General features: G+C 36.8%; 1 long non-coding RNA gene across 1 annotated transcript in view; it reads left to right on the top strand.

Moving 5' to 3' along the window:
• Positions 1 to 17046, top strand: part of LOC117801106 — a 56479-nt gene that overhangs the window by 3775 nt on the left and 35658 nt on the right. Inside the window, exon 5 of the long non-coding RNA XR_004623512.1 lies at positions 13288 to 13476. This is a non-coding gene — a long non-coding RNA (uncharacterized LOC117801106). The remainder of the gene's footprint in view (positions 1 to 13287; positions 13477 to 17046) is intronic.

The following is a 17046-nucleotide window of genomic DNA, read 5'->3' as shown; positions in this document are numbered from 1 at the left end:
TGCCTCATATGCCTCAAATGCAACATAAAGATGAAAGCTCAGGAAAAATTGGCATGTGTCTTTGCAATGTAGTAGGACTACCAGTAATATTTGAAATGTTCTTAAGTCTAGGAGACTTGTGGTTTATAATTTGAGTTTTAGGAGAATGCTATGTAATCAATTAGTTCTGTTGGTTGTACCATTGTAGGCCAAACACCTGTCTCTTGGCTACTGCCCTTCTGGTATGTATTGCCAATCAGAGACACAGATGAGAGAGACTCTGGTGAATGATTAAAACAACTATGTGGCTACAATAAGAAGTGTTAAAAGAACTCATGAAAAAGTGAACAATATATGTGAAAAGATGGGGAATATCAGAAAATATTTGCAAACTATAACAAAGGGCAAAATGGTAGTCCTAGAAATGGAATTAAGATGACCAAGATGAAAAATTCATCAATGGGGTTATAAGCCCAGATGATGTACCATACATAGGAAAGAATTAATGAACTTAAGGATAAGTCAATAGAAATTATCTAAAGTGAAACACAAAGAGAAAAATTGAGAAAGAAAAAAAAGTGGAACACATATCTGAGATAAGTGGGACAATATAAGATGGTCAATGATACATGTAATTAGAGTTGTAGAAAGTGGGCAGAGAGAAAATGGGACCAAAAAATCCTAAATCGATGGAAATCATTAATCTACATATCTGAGAAATTCAGCAAACCCTAAGTAGGATAAATACAAAGTAAACTACAGGAAGGCACATCATAATCAAACTGCAGAAAGACTCAGAGGTAAAGTCTTGAAAGCATCTAGAGAATAAAAAATATAGCATACAGGTGAGCAGCAATAAGAACGTTGACTAACTCCTCATTAGAAAAAAATGGAGGCTAGAAGAATATAGAGCAATTTCAGGTGCTGAAAGAAAAAACTCTCTTTTGATATTCTGTATCTAGCAAAAACTGTCTTCAAAAATGAAAGTAAACACATCTGTACATGAAGAAAAGCTGGGAAAATACTAATCTTCATCACATCTGCAATAAAAGAGGAGCATCTGGGTGTCTCAGTTGGTTTTTTTTCTACCTTTGGCTCAGGTCATGATCCCAGAGTCCTGGGATCAAGCCCCATATCGGGCTCCCTGCTCACCAGCGAGCCCGCTTCTCGCTCTCTGTCGCTATCCTATCCTTCTCTCTGTCACTCTCTCTCAAATAAATGGATAAAATCTTAAAAAAAAAAAAAAAGTGCTAAGAGAATTTCTTGAGACTGAAAGGAAAATATACCAGATAGAAAAGTTACCAGATAAAAAATTATCATGTATATATTCGAATTTTATTTTAGAAATTAGATTTCTTAAATTAAAAAGATATGTTGTGGGATTTATAGCATACATAAAATTAGACATGTAAGAAGAGTAGCACAAAGAGAGGGAAGGGAGGCAAGTCCATTGCTGTAAGGTGCTTACACTATTGATGAAATAATAGATATTCTGGGGAGATATACTGTGAAAGTTAAAGGTACATATTGTAATCTCCAGAACAACCACTAAAAAAACCTCAAAGACACAATTAAAAAGTTAATAAAGAAGTTAAAATTTATATATAAATATATAAAGATATATATTTAATATATTTATTAAAAAATAAATATTTGATTTACCAAAAGGGTGGTAAGAATAGAGAAACAGATATAAAGAATAAATGGGAAAAATAGAAAAAAAAACACAATATAGAATTAAACACAAATATATCAGACTCTTCAAAGAGTATTCCTAGATAAAAGACATTTCCTAATAATAAAACAGAAGACAATATGTAAAATGCTTGAAGTAATTAGTATGAAATAGACAAATCTAGTGGGAGATTTTAGCACCTCAGTGAGAGAGCAAGTAGACAAAAAATCAGTAATGATACAGAAGATTGGAAAAACTTTATCAGCTAACTTGATCTAATTGTCATTTGTAGAACACTATAGCCCAAAATGAGAGAATACAAATTCTTTCCAATTGCACATAGAAAATTTATCAAGATAAAAAGAAAGAAAATTTATCAAGGTAGACCATGTACTGGACTATAAAACAAGTCTCCATAAATTCCAAAGGTTGAAATCTTTGAAGTATGTTTTCTGACCACAAGAGTTCTAAATTAGAAATTAATAACATTAAGATATTATTAACCTAAAAAGTCTCCAGATATTTGGAAAGTAAACAACACATTTCTAAATAACTCATGGACCAAAGAAGAAATCACAAGAAAAATTAAAAATATTTAGAAGGAAATAACAATTAAAAAACAACATTTAAAATTGGTGGCATGCAGTTAAGCTGTGCTTAAATGTAGGTTTATATTTCAAATATAAATGCTTAAATTAGAACATATATAGTCATTATAATTGAAGACTGTATTATGAGCTTATTTTTTATTATTTATATTTTTATATTTTTTAAAGAATATATTAGAAAGATAGATGAAATGACCTATGTTTCCAACTTAAGACATTAGAAAAATTAGAGCAAGTTAAACTCAACATAAGTAAAAGAAATGATCTAGTAAGAGAGGAGTTGAAATCAGAGAAATAGAAAATAGACAAAAACAGAAAAATGAACAATGGCGCAAAATTGGCTTTTTAAAAAGAGTAATAAAATTGATAAGTATAAAACAGGACTGATCGAGAAAAGAGATAAAGCACAAATAGCTAATATTAGGAATGATAGAGAGGACATCATTATAAATTCTGCAGCAACTAATGGGAAAAAGGGATATTATGAACAATTTTATATCAGTGAGTTCAACAACTTAGATGAAACAGGCAAATTCAAGGTAGATAGAAATTACAAATTACGAAAACTAACAGGAGAATATATAGACTTGTATCTGTTAAAGAACTAAAAACCTTTATATGAAACCAAATATAAAACTTCCCCCAGTTTCAGAAAATACAGGAAGAGGAATACTTCCCAGCTTGTGTTATGGGGCCAGATTTCCCTGATATTAAGACCAGACAAGAATATTCAAGGAAAGATAATGACAGCCCACCACACACCCACTGAAATGGCTGTAATGAAATTGACTGACAATACCAGTGTTGGCAAAGAGCAAATCAACCAAATCTCTCATACGTTCATGGTTTGAATGTAAGATGGTAAAACAGTTTTGGAGAACACTTTGGCAGTTTTCTTTAAAGAAACATATTTGTTTATAATTCAGCAATTCCACACCTGAGTATTTAAAACAAATGAAAGCATAGTGTTCTCTAATGCCTTGTACAAAAACATTCATAGCAGTTTTATTTGTAATTGCTAAAAGCTGGAATCAGCCCAGGTGGCCATCAACAGGAAAATGAATAAACAAATCATGGCGTACAATGGAATAAAAAGCATGGAACAATTTATAAAACATGCCACATGAGAGTAGCCAGACACAAAAGAGTGAATATTACCTGATACTTGAAAAATCAAATGCATTCACTGATATTAAAAATCGTGACAGTGGTTGCATGGGGTTATGGGTTGACAGGATAGGGGTACAAGGGAAAGTGCTGGGGGGATGGCAATGGTCAATATCTTTATAGGTGTTTGGGTTACACAGTTGCATGCATTTGTTAAATCGGATTAAACTGTATGTATACGTACATTTCACTGTATATGATTATACCTCAATAAATAGGGCTGGAAACCCAAAGAATATTTAAGACAACTTAATTTAGGTCACTTAAAATAAAAATTGCAAGCCTAAGCTATACTTTTCAAATAGGAAACAGTATTCACCCTTAAGCATATTATAAGATAGTTTACTTTTTTATGTTAGAAAAACTGAAGCAACTTCCAGTGACATCTTTTTAAATTTTTATCTAATTGTTTCCCTTATATGATTTTGCAAACTGTAATTTTATAGTTAGTTGAATTCAGCACTTCAAAAAGTCTTTTCTCTTTTCTCTTTAGGATTTGACTATTCAACTAGTCATTTAAAATGCTTTTAAGCCTAAGCGAATTCTTTGTCTAAAAACCTACCACCAGGTGTTAGTTCTTCTCTTACCAATGGGCTTCATTCTAACCCTTTCTTTCTATAAACACATTATGTCCCAAATTAAGTCACTGTTATCTTTGCCACTGACTCTATTTGGAACGTGTGTAAATCTCAGTAGTCTTATTATAATTTCACCAGTCCCAGATCTCTAATTAATTTGTCACTAAATATAATTAAGAAACTGAAGTAATTCAGTTTAAGAATCTGCATAAGTGCCAAAGAGTAATTTAAAAGCTTCCTTGATTCATTGGAAACTTGATATTATTTTTTTTACTCACCAGAGAAAAAGTAACCCAAAGAAGCCTTCCCACTTCCATAAGCAGCATTTAAAAAAATTTTTTATCTGTAAATAAAAGACAAGGTCCTAGATAATTGGATCACCTGAGTTTGCTATTTTATGCAAAGATATTTATCATTTTGGGAAACCATATGCTTCTTTTCTTTTTTTTTCAGTGTGTTTATCCTTATATTTTTATTGTAAATTTAATACAGTTTCACGAAAGAAAATCCCAAACTATCAGAAAAGATGGGAAAATAAAAATACCCATGTTTGCATGACTCAGATGCAACTACAGTTAACTCTATGGAGTATTTCCTTTCAGGCTACTTTATATATATTAATAAAATATTGACAATGTAGAAAAGAGTATTTATTATATATTTTAAGAATAAAAATTAAAAGCAACACTTGTGGACCCAGGGCCCATTTTGTTGTAGTTGTTTCGGGTTGGTTTGTTTGTTTGCCTCTGCTGCTGCTGCCCACCCCCTGCCAGGCCAGGCCAGGCCACTGCCCCCCTCAGTCCAGCGGTGCTGGCTGCTGCCACCCCCAGCACCTACACCACTGTTCCCGATGCCAATCTTAAAAAAGAGAATATATTACCAGTGTTTTTAAAGTCCTATATGCACAGGACCCAGTGCTTCACTGCATCCCACAGGTAACTATTGTCCTAAATGTAATACTCATCACCCCCATGCTTCTGTTTATGGATTTACTTCACAGGTGTCCCCCTCATCATTATCTCACATCTCTTAACCTGTCCTACACATTTGCCACTTCTGTAACACATTTTGCTGCATTCGGATACTTTCGTCAGATCTGCCTTCCGATTTTCCAAATGAATGCCGTCTTCAGCTATGTCTAATATTCTGTTTAAATTCTCCACTGAGTTTTTAATTTCCATTACTTGATTTTTTATTTCTAGAAGTGTTGTTTCCTTTGAGTTTATTTTTTTCTTCTATTTTAATAACTCTCTGTTCTCATATTTACAATTCTTTTATTTCTTTATTTATATTAAACTTGTTTCTAATTTGTGCCCAGCTTAAATATTTAAAACTTCTGGAGGTCTTGATTTTACTGTCTTGTTTCCTACTGTCTTATGTTCTTGGGTGCTATTTTCATTTTTTAATATGAGCTAATATTTTTCACTTGTGCTAAATTTTGAGGCTGAGTTGTAAGTGTGTTGCCACAGAAAGGATTTGCATTTGAGTCAGGCAGAAGCCTGGGGATTCTATCAACTGGGACCACTTTTGAATTTTGGCTTAAAGTTTTGTGAGCCACGTAAGTAGGATGAGTTTCAGGACCTAAAACTTTGGTGACATTGAACTTTTCAGGGAAGATATTCTGCCCCCCTACCTAGTATCAAGTTTGTTTCCTTGATGATTCCTTCTGTGGAATAAGTTTATTTCTACTTCTCTCTCCTAATAGCTGTGGAGCTCCTTGGGGCCCCAAATTTATGCAGTCTACAATTAGACTCTCAATCTTTCATAGACCCTCGGATTTGCTTCCTAAACTTGGTAAATGCGTAAGGACTGGGTCTCTGGGGACCAAAAAAAATTTCCTGACCTGTACCTCTTGGCAGTTTTTGTGTTATAAACACTCACGTGGCTGATTTCAAGCTACCAGTTTGAAACATTGAACATGAAGCTGGGAAGAGATATGTATAGTCAGCACTCTGGGCTGGCAGGAGGAGCTCCACACTCCACTGCTCACATTCTGCATGGCTCAGAAAATGGAAGCTCAATTCACTAGTTTGGCATATCCCTCAGAGTGGAAAGACACTTGAATTATTGCTTACCTCCTTGGATTTCCTCTTTGATCCTGTTTTAGGCTATTTCTACCCTCTTGGCAGTATGTGTTAAAAGGAGGAGTTATTTTATATACTTGTTTAATTTATTTTTTAGCCCAGAATTTCTTTTTACCCAAAGGGCTGTTGAAGGTACCTACTCAGCCTTATTGTCAAGAATAGAAGTTCTCTTCTTCTTTAAAAATGCAGAGTATTGGGGCACCTGGGAGTCTCAGTCCGTTAAGCTTCTGACTGTTGGTGTAGGCTCAGATCATGATCTCGTGGGTGGTGGGATCAAACCCTGCATGGGGGTCCTCGCTCAGTGGGGAATCTGCTTGAAAGATTCTTTCCCTCTGCCCCTCCCCCTCAAATAAATAAGTAAATCTTTAAAAAATAAAAATGTAAAGTATTGTTTTTATTTTGTAATTATAAAGATATTACATGTTAATTATAGAAAATTTGAGAAATATTCAAACGTACAGAGAAGAATATTAATGCTCATCCATAACCCAGAGCTAAGTACCAATAACATTTTGGTGTTTATTTTCCCCATCTTTATATTATGTACATGCATGTAAGTATCTCTGTGTTTTATCTAATTTTCATCATGTTGGATCTACCATTTTGTACTCTGTTTTTTTATTTCCTTATAATATTGAATGAATTTTTCTCATGTCATTAAATATTCCTCCATAACCTATTTTTATGGTTACATAGTATTTTCTCACATAAGTGAACCATAATGACTGATCATTTATGTTGTTGTTAAGTCTTCACCATTACAAATAATGTTGAAATGAACATAAAAAAGTATGTTTCTGGTCAGTTTCCTGGGGTAATAAATTTTTTCTTTGAGCCTGGAATTGAAACAATCTTCCTCCATGGTGTTAGACCATTTTTCTCTTATTTCTGCCTTGCTCAGCTTTATCTCATTCTGCAGCAACTCACTTTTTCCTAATATATCTTCAATTCTTCATCATTAATAATACTTTATAGATCTATATTTTAACTTTGTCAGCCAAATATATTAACCATTTAAAAAAATGGTACCATGAAGGGATATATAGTTAAATGCAGTTTTTTAAAAGGCCAAAGGAAAAATCTGCTAAGTACTTTTTCCAGTTCTGTATTCACTAAAATCATGGATATTGATGACTCTATTAACTATTGATACGGCCACCTTGTAAACTATCAAAAGTATTGCTTCCCAGCAAATAAAGATATTTCCAGTCCATTGTGGCCATCTTTGGCAAAGCTATAGAGACAGCAGAGCAGAAGCACTCAGTAAAGCCAGTATTTGCAACAGAAGTGAGTCATCAGCTTATGAGAAATTACAATGGAGGTCAGTCCTTGCTCACTGAACACTCTTCATCTCTCCTTCTGCCCTATGACTTGTTTTGATTGAATCTTTCTTGGTGTGAATCATCTCTCAGGAAAGGACAAAGCAAGAGAAGGTGAAGAAATGGTTCCAGGTTGACCCCTGTGAAAGAATAAAATATTTACTATAAGCTTGAGGTAGGAAGAGTAGGTGATATTTCCCTAGAGATTCGTGATCAAAAAGAGAAATTTGAGATTGTTATTTTTAATAATGCAGTAATTATGAACTATGGAATATCTCTTATGTTAAAACTAATTCATTTCAAAAATTGAAGTTGTAGAAACAAATAAAAGTAACTTCACTTCTCAGTAGAAATAGTTGGCAATCTCAGAGCACCTGGGTGGCTCAGTCGGTTAAGCATCTGACTCTTGGTTTCCGCTCAGGTCATGATCTCGGGGTCATGAAATTAAGCCTCACCTCAGGCTCTAGGCTCAGCAGGGAGTCTGCTTGGGATTCTCTCTTTCCCTCCACCCCTTCTTCCAAGTGCTCGCTCTCTTTCTCTCTCTCTCTCTCTCTAAAATAAATAAACAAATCTTAAAAGAAAAAAAAAAGAAAAGAAATGGTTGGCAATCTCATATGAAATCAGAAGCTATTTAAATATCAGGCTTTAGGGGCGCCTGGGTGGCTTAGTTCGTTAGGCATCTGCCTTTGGGTCAGGTCATGATCTCAGGGTCCTGGCATGGAGCCCCGGGACAGGCTCCCTGCTCATCATAGAGTCTGCTTCTCCCTCTCCCTCTACCACTCCCCCTGCTTCTGCTCTCTCTCTCTCTCTCTCAAATAAATAAATAAAATCTTTAAAAAATATATATCAGGCTTTAGGTCAAGAAGGATTACAGAAAATATTTTTTACTAAACTCAATTTCTGTCCCCCAGGTGAGTCATATATCTAGAAAGACTCTCTTCTACTCACCTCCTTCTCCCCTACTCCATGGTAAATATTAAATTACTAATCAGTCATATCCCTGATATTCAGTTCCATGTACTTAGATATATAGTTTGTAACTATATATGATACATATTTTCTATTTGATCAGTTCTTAGTCACCCTTTACCCAGAAGCAAAAACAATTTTGTTAGTATCACTTGCCCTAGCCAAGTCCTAATATAACAGTGCAGTAGATGATAAGAATATAGATTATTTTTTTAGACAATTTGGATTTGAATCCCAGACTTCAACTAGTTATCTTTGTGACCTTGGTCAAATTAGATATTTCTTCCATTTCTTCATCATAAAATGGATATGATGAAGGCTACTTCACAGGAAGTAAATGAGGATTAAATGAGGATAATACATGTAAATTACTTAGTATAAATATTAGGACTATACTAACTGTGCTAAATATCTTATTAACCATCGATACCTATTTTAAGTGGCCACAATTCATCTGGTATTTATTAAGTACTTATATATGAAGAAGTGGTTTGGTAAATTGGAAGAGTATATGGCACATATTTTTTCTGGTATATATGTATTTTTAATAAAAGTACACATTCAAGGTATACAACATGATGACTATATATATATATATATATATAACATAGTGAAATGATTACTATAGTTAAGCTAATTAACATATCATCTCACCTAGTTATCTTTTGTATATGTGTGATGAGAGCACCCAAAATCTGCTCTTTTAGCAAATTTCCATTGTTTAATACATAATCTAGACATCATTCTGTATATTAGATCTCTAGACATTCATCCAATATAACTGCAACTTTGTACTCTTAGACCAACATTTCCCCATTTCCCCCACCTCCCTGTCCCACCTCCGTAACCACCATTTTACTGTCTGCTCTAGGTATTCAGCTTTTTTGGATCCTACATATTAGTGAGTGTCTGGCTTATTTCACTTAGTATGATGTCTTTCAGGTTCATTGCAAATGTCAGGATCTCTTCCTTTCTTAAGGCTGAATCATATTCCATCATATATATTTGGATATATACACAGATATATATATATCTATATATGTGCATATGACAGGTGTGTATATATGTGACATGTGTGTATATATGAATACATGTGTACGTATATACACACACATATATATATGACATATGCATATGTATCTAGGTCACAATGTCTTTATCTATTCATTCATCAATGGATACTGATGTTGTTTCCATATCTTGACAATGCTGCGATGAACATGGGAGTGCAGGTATACTTTAAGATATTTATTTCCTTTCCTTTGGGGGAAGGGCGATTGCTGGATCATATGGCAGTTCTATTTTTTGTTTTTTAAGGAACCACCATACTGTTTTCCTTAATAGCTGTATCCATTTACATTCCTGCCAACAGCATACAAGGGCTCTTTTCTCCACATCCTCACTAACCTTGCAATCTTTAATTTTTTTGATAGTAGGATGGCACATATTAGACATAAGCCTACCATCATGAAGTTTACAGTCTAGTTGAGGAGGAACACGTTGAGGTACATAACATTATATAGGCCAGTATATAATAAAAATGTGATATACATGGAAAAAGCTTTGATTTAGAAAAGGGAATAAGATTTGTGTGGGCAAGAGAAGTGGGCAAGTCTTTTGAAGGAGATTTAATAATTAATAGTAGAATGAGTAAGAACTCAAGATTTGGAGTCAAAGAAATATGATTTGAATTCTGTCTCTTGCACCTCTAACTGTGATCTAGGACTAATTTTTAGCTTCCTTGTGCCTCAGTTTCCCCATCTGCAGCATGTTTAGTCCTCAGACATAGGGTTGTCTGTAATATTAAGGAAGATTACGCATTGGAGTGATTAATGCAGTTCTTGCCCCATGGTGGATGCTGTATAAATGTAGTGGTGGTGGTAGAAATTGCTATAAATTGGGGCGCCTGGGTGGCACAGCGGTTAAGCGTCTGCCTTCGGCTCAGGGCGTGATCCGGGCGTTATGGGATCGAGCCCCACGTCAGGCTCCTCTGCTATGAGCCTGCTTCTTCCTCTCCCACTCCCCCTGCTTGTTCCCTCTCTCGTTGGCTGTCTCTATCTCCGTCATATAAATAAATAAAATCTTTAAAAAAAAAAAAAAGAAATTGCTATAAATGAAGACAGGGATGAGAGTGAACATAGAAGCTACACAAAGATCAATTTTAATGCACCCCTATTTTGTTATTTATGTAGCTGATATGAATTTAAAGGAAGTAGACAGGAGCTTAATAAATACCACTTGAAGGTTGTGATGATCATGTTTTATTTGCTATTCCTTATTGAACTTTTTAATAAAATACCAAGGATTTCTCAGGCTAAATTATTAAATTTAAGTAAGTTTCAGAGCCAAAGCACATCCATGAATCATTTTAATTCTTTGTAGGGTATACAAAATTTTTAAAACCTTCCATACCATAATGTTAATTTTAAAATCAATTTATTTCCTAAAGCCCTCTTTCTATTAATAATTTTTACTTTATTCCATTCCCTTTAGATATAATTTCACTTTATGTAATTTTGTCTCTTTCTTTCATAAAATTATATTTATTGTTCTCATAATAACAAACATACATTTGAATACAAAACACAAAAGCCATCAACAGTGAAGTTATTAATATACCTATAAGATAAACATGATTGAATTAGAGGCATTTACATCTCTGATGGATAATCCAGAGGCAAATATGTTAAATAATAAAACCTGCTTTGGTGCTCTATTAAATTATTGAAAATCTGAATGGTAAATGTTAGTATATTATAAGGCTTGATGTTTATTATATTCCCTCCACTTTTATATTTTCCTCTCATTTGGCAAAGTATTATCATCATTTGCGTAACATTGACTATACCAAATATCAGAAAGAAGTATTTTTTTAAGAGTAATTTCTATCATCAGAACCTGGGCTGCTTTCTTTCAAAAAATCAGCTGATTGTTCTTTTAAAGTTTGGGTAGTATCAGCAATTACTCGCCAACTAATAAAGCTCCTACTTTGGAAACTGAGAAGGAATTAATTAATCACAAGTTCACAAATGGTACTTGAGTAGATGAAGGGAAATTCTTCCAGGAGACAGAAACCAATGTGTTAAGGTTGAGACACAAAGCATGGATAAATGAAAATGAAGAGAAGCCAGTCACAGACAGGGCTGGAGCCAAGGGCTTTGTATCCCAGAAGGTAAAGTGACTCTTCAGGATGGTGTGCAGAGGGGCAGCATCATGAGCAGCATGCACAAGACTTGTTGGTGCTCAGAGTCAGCACTGGCTACCGAGAAAACAGTAGCCAGACTTTGTAGGTGTTACTTTGATAGGAATTAGTAGCAGAGTTCGAACTTTCGCTGTGGCAATTCAGGTGTTTTTTACGTGGCCTCATCACTAATATTGACTTTTAGGCTCTGACTGTTCTCTGACTTAAAATGGGATATTCACTCCCCTAAAAGAAAATCTTTGATTTGGGGGTAGACATAGGGGTCAGAGGGAGTCCTTTACATCTAAGGAGTCTAGAGAACTATGGACTGGGTACACATACATTTCTTCAGCTCATTATTATCCTTTGGGAATTATCTTTCTCTGAGGCAGGCCCTATCCAGTGATAGCTGTGTCCTTGAGTCTGGCATTGACAATTGTTTCTAAAATCCTGGCTCTAAGACACTCTTTGGTAATCCATTAGACACACAAGGAGAAACATTACTCTTTCAGGTCACTGGGACTACATTTATTGAATTTCTGTTTTAAGGGATTAAATGCTTAGTCAGTCAACCTTTATTGAGCACACATTGAGTACCCAGCACTATATTAGATGCTGTAGGCGGACAGAAAAGGTATAATAGTTGAGGTTCATGCCCCCATTCTAATTTTGACATAGGAAATATAAAAAGACAGAAGAGCCCTTGAAATAACACATAAACATGTAAAAGCACGTTTTGTGTATACAACACAATCTATCACTGATCACACATATCATTCATTTAACAAATAGTTATTGCACACATGTGATGTGTAAGACTTTACATAAGTGCTGTGATGTTATAAACTGAATACAGCACAGCCTAACCTTAGATTGCTCATAACCTAGAAATAGTTGTGACAAATAGACAAGGAATTGTAATATGTGCAATGTGCCAAGTGACTGGTACAGATCTGAGATTGTTATAACTAAGAAAAGCATTATTAGAATTAGTGGTATTCTAAAGATGAGGAAGCTGCAATGGGAGGACATATGCAAAGAGATTCCACACAGAAGAAAAACATAACAGAAGACAAAGCATAGCCTGTCTGTGTTATTTATCTAATGCTGTGTAACGAATTGTTTCCAAACTTTCTTCCTTAAAACTGTAATAATAACTTATTATCTCTCATGGTGTCTGTGGGAGAGGACTTTGGGATTGGCTTGGCTGGCTGGTTCTGGCTTGAGATCTATCCTGAGGTTGTAGTCACACGCTGCAGGGCTGCATTCATCTAAAGATCTGACTAGGGCCAGAGCATTGGCTTCCAAGGTGGCCATCTCATACAACTGGTAAGTTAATGCCCGCTATGGCCAGGGGTCATTAAGTAGGCTTTTCATGGGCCATGGGCCATGCTAGTGTTCTCATAGTATGTGGCTGGCTGGTGAGCAATCCAAGAGACCAAGGTAGAAGCCATTTCTGTTATATTTGGTCATGCAGGCTAGCACTGATTTAATGTGGGAAGGGGCCCTATAAGAGGATAAAGATCAGGAGATGAGGACATTGGAGGTCATCTCACAGCTTAGATACCACACCATCAAAAGTGAGGGTAATTTAAAAGTAATACATGACATAGTTGGTTTTGAAACATCTGCAGACATCTATCAGGGGGTTCTTTGTCTACTCTCCCAACTAGAATGTGAACGCCTTGAAGTAAAAACAGTGTCCTTTATCTCTGTTTTGTTCTCAGTGCCTAGAACATCCCTCGAAAAATAATAGACACTTCCTGCATGGTTCTTGAAGAAGTGAATTAATAAAACATATGATGAATATGATCCAAGAGATAAAAATATCCGAGGCATGGGGTGAAGTCTTGATTCAGGAGAATGTGAGAAGCCACATAAATGATCCCGGGTCTGCATGGAATCTGGAAAAGTAGGTAAGGTGGATAGTAAGATCTAATTTCTATAGGCTTCATCTGGCAGACATGATTATTTCAGTCCCTCAAAAAGTCTGTTAAGGGGTACAGGGAGACTTGTTGGGGAAATAGTCCTCATAACAACCAGGGAATATAGATTATCAAGACAGAGCTCTGAATCACATCTCCGAATTACCCATCAAGTAAGCTTTGCCTCTAAATGTTGTCACAGAGATCACTGCACTGACACATTTACTGTACTGTGATAGATTGCTATTCTTTACCTTAAAACGTCTTTGGTAGAAATGGCAAAATATTTGGAGTCAGTTATTCGCTGTATTATTTGTTCTTCACAACCGTGATCGACCATGGCCAAGCCAGTTGCGCTGAAGTCCCAAGTAAGCCCTGTGGCTCAACAAGAAGCAAAGGGGACACAGAGCTTACTATAGCTGCAATGCATCAAGAAATCCCAGGGGCGCCTAGGTGGCTCGGGCGGTTGAGCATCCTCCTCTTGATTTCAGCTCAGGTCATGATCTCAGGGTGGTGGGATCAAGTCTCCTTGTTCTTCTCCCTTCCCCCCCTTGTTTTCTCTTTCTTTTTCTCTCTCTCTCTCAAATAAAGAAATAAACTCTTTAAAAAATAAAAGAAATCATAAACCTGGAACCTGGACTTTAGGTCTAGGTTCCTGCAGGCCACACCCAACACATTCCCTTTTAGAAGAATAAATATGAGGCAGCATACCTGTGGGATCTTTGACCTGTGGATTCCTCACTCTGCCTGGCTCCCAGAACTCCAAATTTTGGGAATGCAGCCTGAAGAGCAAAGGAGCCCTGGGAGACAAATCTACTTGCACCATTGTGTGTTCTTCATCTTGCGCAGCCTGTTGGCTGGTTCCACACTGAAACGAGGAGAACTTATGCCTAACAGGGCCTGAGTGGGCACTTGACCAGCCCTGGAACATGGAACAGACTTGATGGTCTGCTCTCTCTCTACCCCTGCGCACAGGACTAACTAAATTAGACCCCGTCTGTGTACAAACAGAACTATAAAGGTACCAGAAACCCAGGAGGCTCTGTATTGTCCTTTTCTCCCCCCATCCGCACTTCATTTATTTGAAGAAAGTGGTTATGGTTGTTCTTGATAACTCCACTAAAACAGGAGAGGTGAAATACTTTCCTTCTATGCGGGAGATGCTATTGGGATGCTGACAGGGATGGCATCTGACAGGTGAAGCCCCACTTCCCACTCATGTTTCCCTCATGAGATGTGCTAAGAAGCTACATCCTCTCCCAGATGCAGCATAACTGAGCAGAGGTGAAGTCAGGGAGCACAGGATGGAGGCTGTGCTGCTGGGGAGAAATGGGTCCAGGTTAGAGTAAATGAGCACAAGAGCTCAAACTAAAAGCTCTAAATGTTCTTTCATTGCTAACAAAATGGATGAACTCTTCTTATGTGAAAGGGCTGACATTTGCTTTTGGCAGTAGTGTTATCACTTTTTAAAAGAAGGAAGTCCAAAAGCAGTGCCAGGAGTGCACATACTGCAAGGAGAGTGCTTGCCCAAGCCCGGGGACAAGGTCAGAAGCAGCTTCCTCTGAAACCCAAGTGAACAGAATCAGCATCTATTCATGTACGCCCTCAGCCGGCACCCACGCACCCTTGCTCAACTCTTCCCTGCAACCCACTCTGCGCTGGAAATAGATCGATAGAGTGTGCTGTCAGACTTATGCAAGGCTTACAGGCTCTCAGCCCTCTCTCAGCCTGATGTTCACAGTGAGAGTTTCCAGCGAGGTCAAGAGTTGAGGTTTCACAGTGTTTCCCTGTAGGGGAAGAACATCTATGGAGTTGAGATGGTAATAAAACAAAGCAGATTGGAGACTGTAACAGTCTTTGGGTTCTCCATTTCCTGAATCACCTGTCTGGTGCCCTTCCCTTCTCCCTCTCCCCACAAGTTCCATTTTTCCCTCTAGCTGGGACCAGTTTTGCCCTCTACAGAGTGCTAGGAAGGAGCTCTGGTTCAGCACCACATCAAGGATATTGGTGGTCCTTCTCTAACTTTGGTGACCCAGGCTTGCAGTGACTATGTCCCTCCGCTGACCCTGAGCATCCCAGCCCCAGGTGTGAGTCCCTGTCCTGGGTCCCCCAGAGTATCCTCCCTGCCATTGCCAAGGTAGTCTCTTCCATAATTCCATAATTTGCCCAACCCGCCTTTGCCTCTGACCTTGGGCACTGTTTAATCCCTCTTTCTCAATTCTGTTGCATATCAGCATGGCCCAGAAGGGGTTTGTGTGTGTGTACTTGTTTTTTTCCCAGTTTTTTTGAGAAATAATTGATACACATCACTGTGGAAGTTCAAGGTATACAGCACGATGGTTTAATTTATATATGTTGTGAAATAATTGTCACAGTACGTGTATTAACATCCATTTATTGTTTTTTTATTTATGGCAAAATATGCATAACATAAACCATTTTAACCACTTCCAAGTGTATAATTCAGTGACATTGAATACATTGGTGTATAACCAACACCATCATGTATCTCTAGAAATTTGTCATGTTTTTAAACTGAAATTCTATACCCATTGAACATTAACTCTCCCTCCCCTCTCTTCCCCAGTCCTTGGAAACCACTCTTTTACCGTCTCCATGAATTTGATCATTGCAGGTAGCCCATGTAAGTGGAATCACACAATATTTGTCCTTTTATGCCTGGTATCACTTCACGTAGCATAATGTCTTCAAGGTTCATCCTTGTTGTAGCATGGGTCAGAATTCCCTTCCTTTTTAAAGCTGAGTAATGTTTTATTCTATGTATATACCATATTTTGTTTATTCACTCATCCACTGATGGACATTTGGATTGTTTCCACCTTCTGGCTATTGTGAATAACGCTTCTGTGAACATGGGTACAGATATCTCTTTGAGTTCTTGCTTTCAATTCTTTTTGGGTGGATACTTAGAGGTGGGATTGCTGGATCATATGGTAATTCTATGTTGTTGTTTCTGTTGTTTTAAGAGGTGACATAGTGTTTTTCTCCAGCAATTCACGAGGGTTCCAATTTTTCCACATCCTTGCCAGCACTTGCTATTTTCTGGTTTTTGATAATAGCTATGCCAGTGGGTATGAAGTGGTGCCCAGGGAGTTTAAAAACTATCAGTGTCCATGGCTTAGTCCTAGAGACTCTGATTTAATTATTTGGAGGTGAGGCCTTGTCAACAATATTTTGAAAACTTCCCAGATGATGTTAATGTGCAGCAGCTGGTGTTGATAACCTCTAACATATCCTTGGCTTATGCTAGCTGACTCTATCTCATATTCCTAGGCTGCCTTCTTGGTCTCACATGAAGAGACAAAAGCTTAGAAGGACTTGCCAAGTCAGCAGTAACTAACAAGGTCTGTCTGACTCCAACCTGTGCTCTGTCTCCTGTACTCCAACTGTGCCCTAAAGGCTTATTTTCACAGGGTTCCCAATGCAATCTGCCAACACAGAGCACACTAAACCCTTGGATCTGGATTGTGGGGTGTATTAGTTTCCTAGGGCTGCTAAAACAAATAAGCATAAACTGGTGTCTTCAAATAATAGAAATTT

Source organism: Ailuropoda melanoleuca, chromosome 2 (assembly GCF_002007445.2).
Source record: "Ailuropoda melanoleuca isolate Jingjing chromosome 2, ASM200744v2, whole genome shotgun sequence".
NCBI lineage: Eukaryota > Metazoa > Chordata > Mammalia > Carnivora > Ursidae > Ailuropoda > Ailuropoda melanoleuca.
Note: the sequence above shows the minus strand (reverse complement) of the source record. Positions and strands in the feature narration are given on the sequence as shown.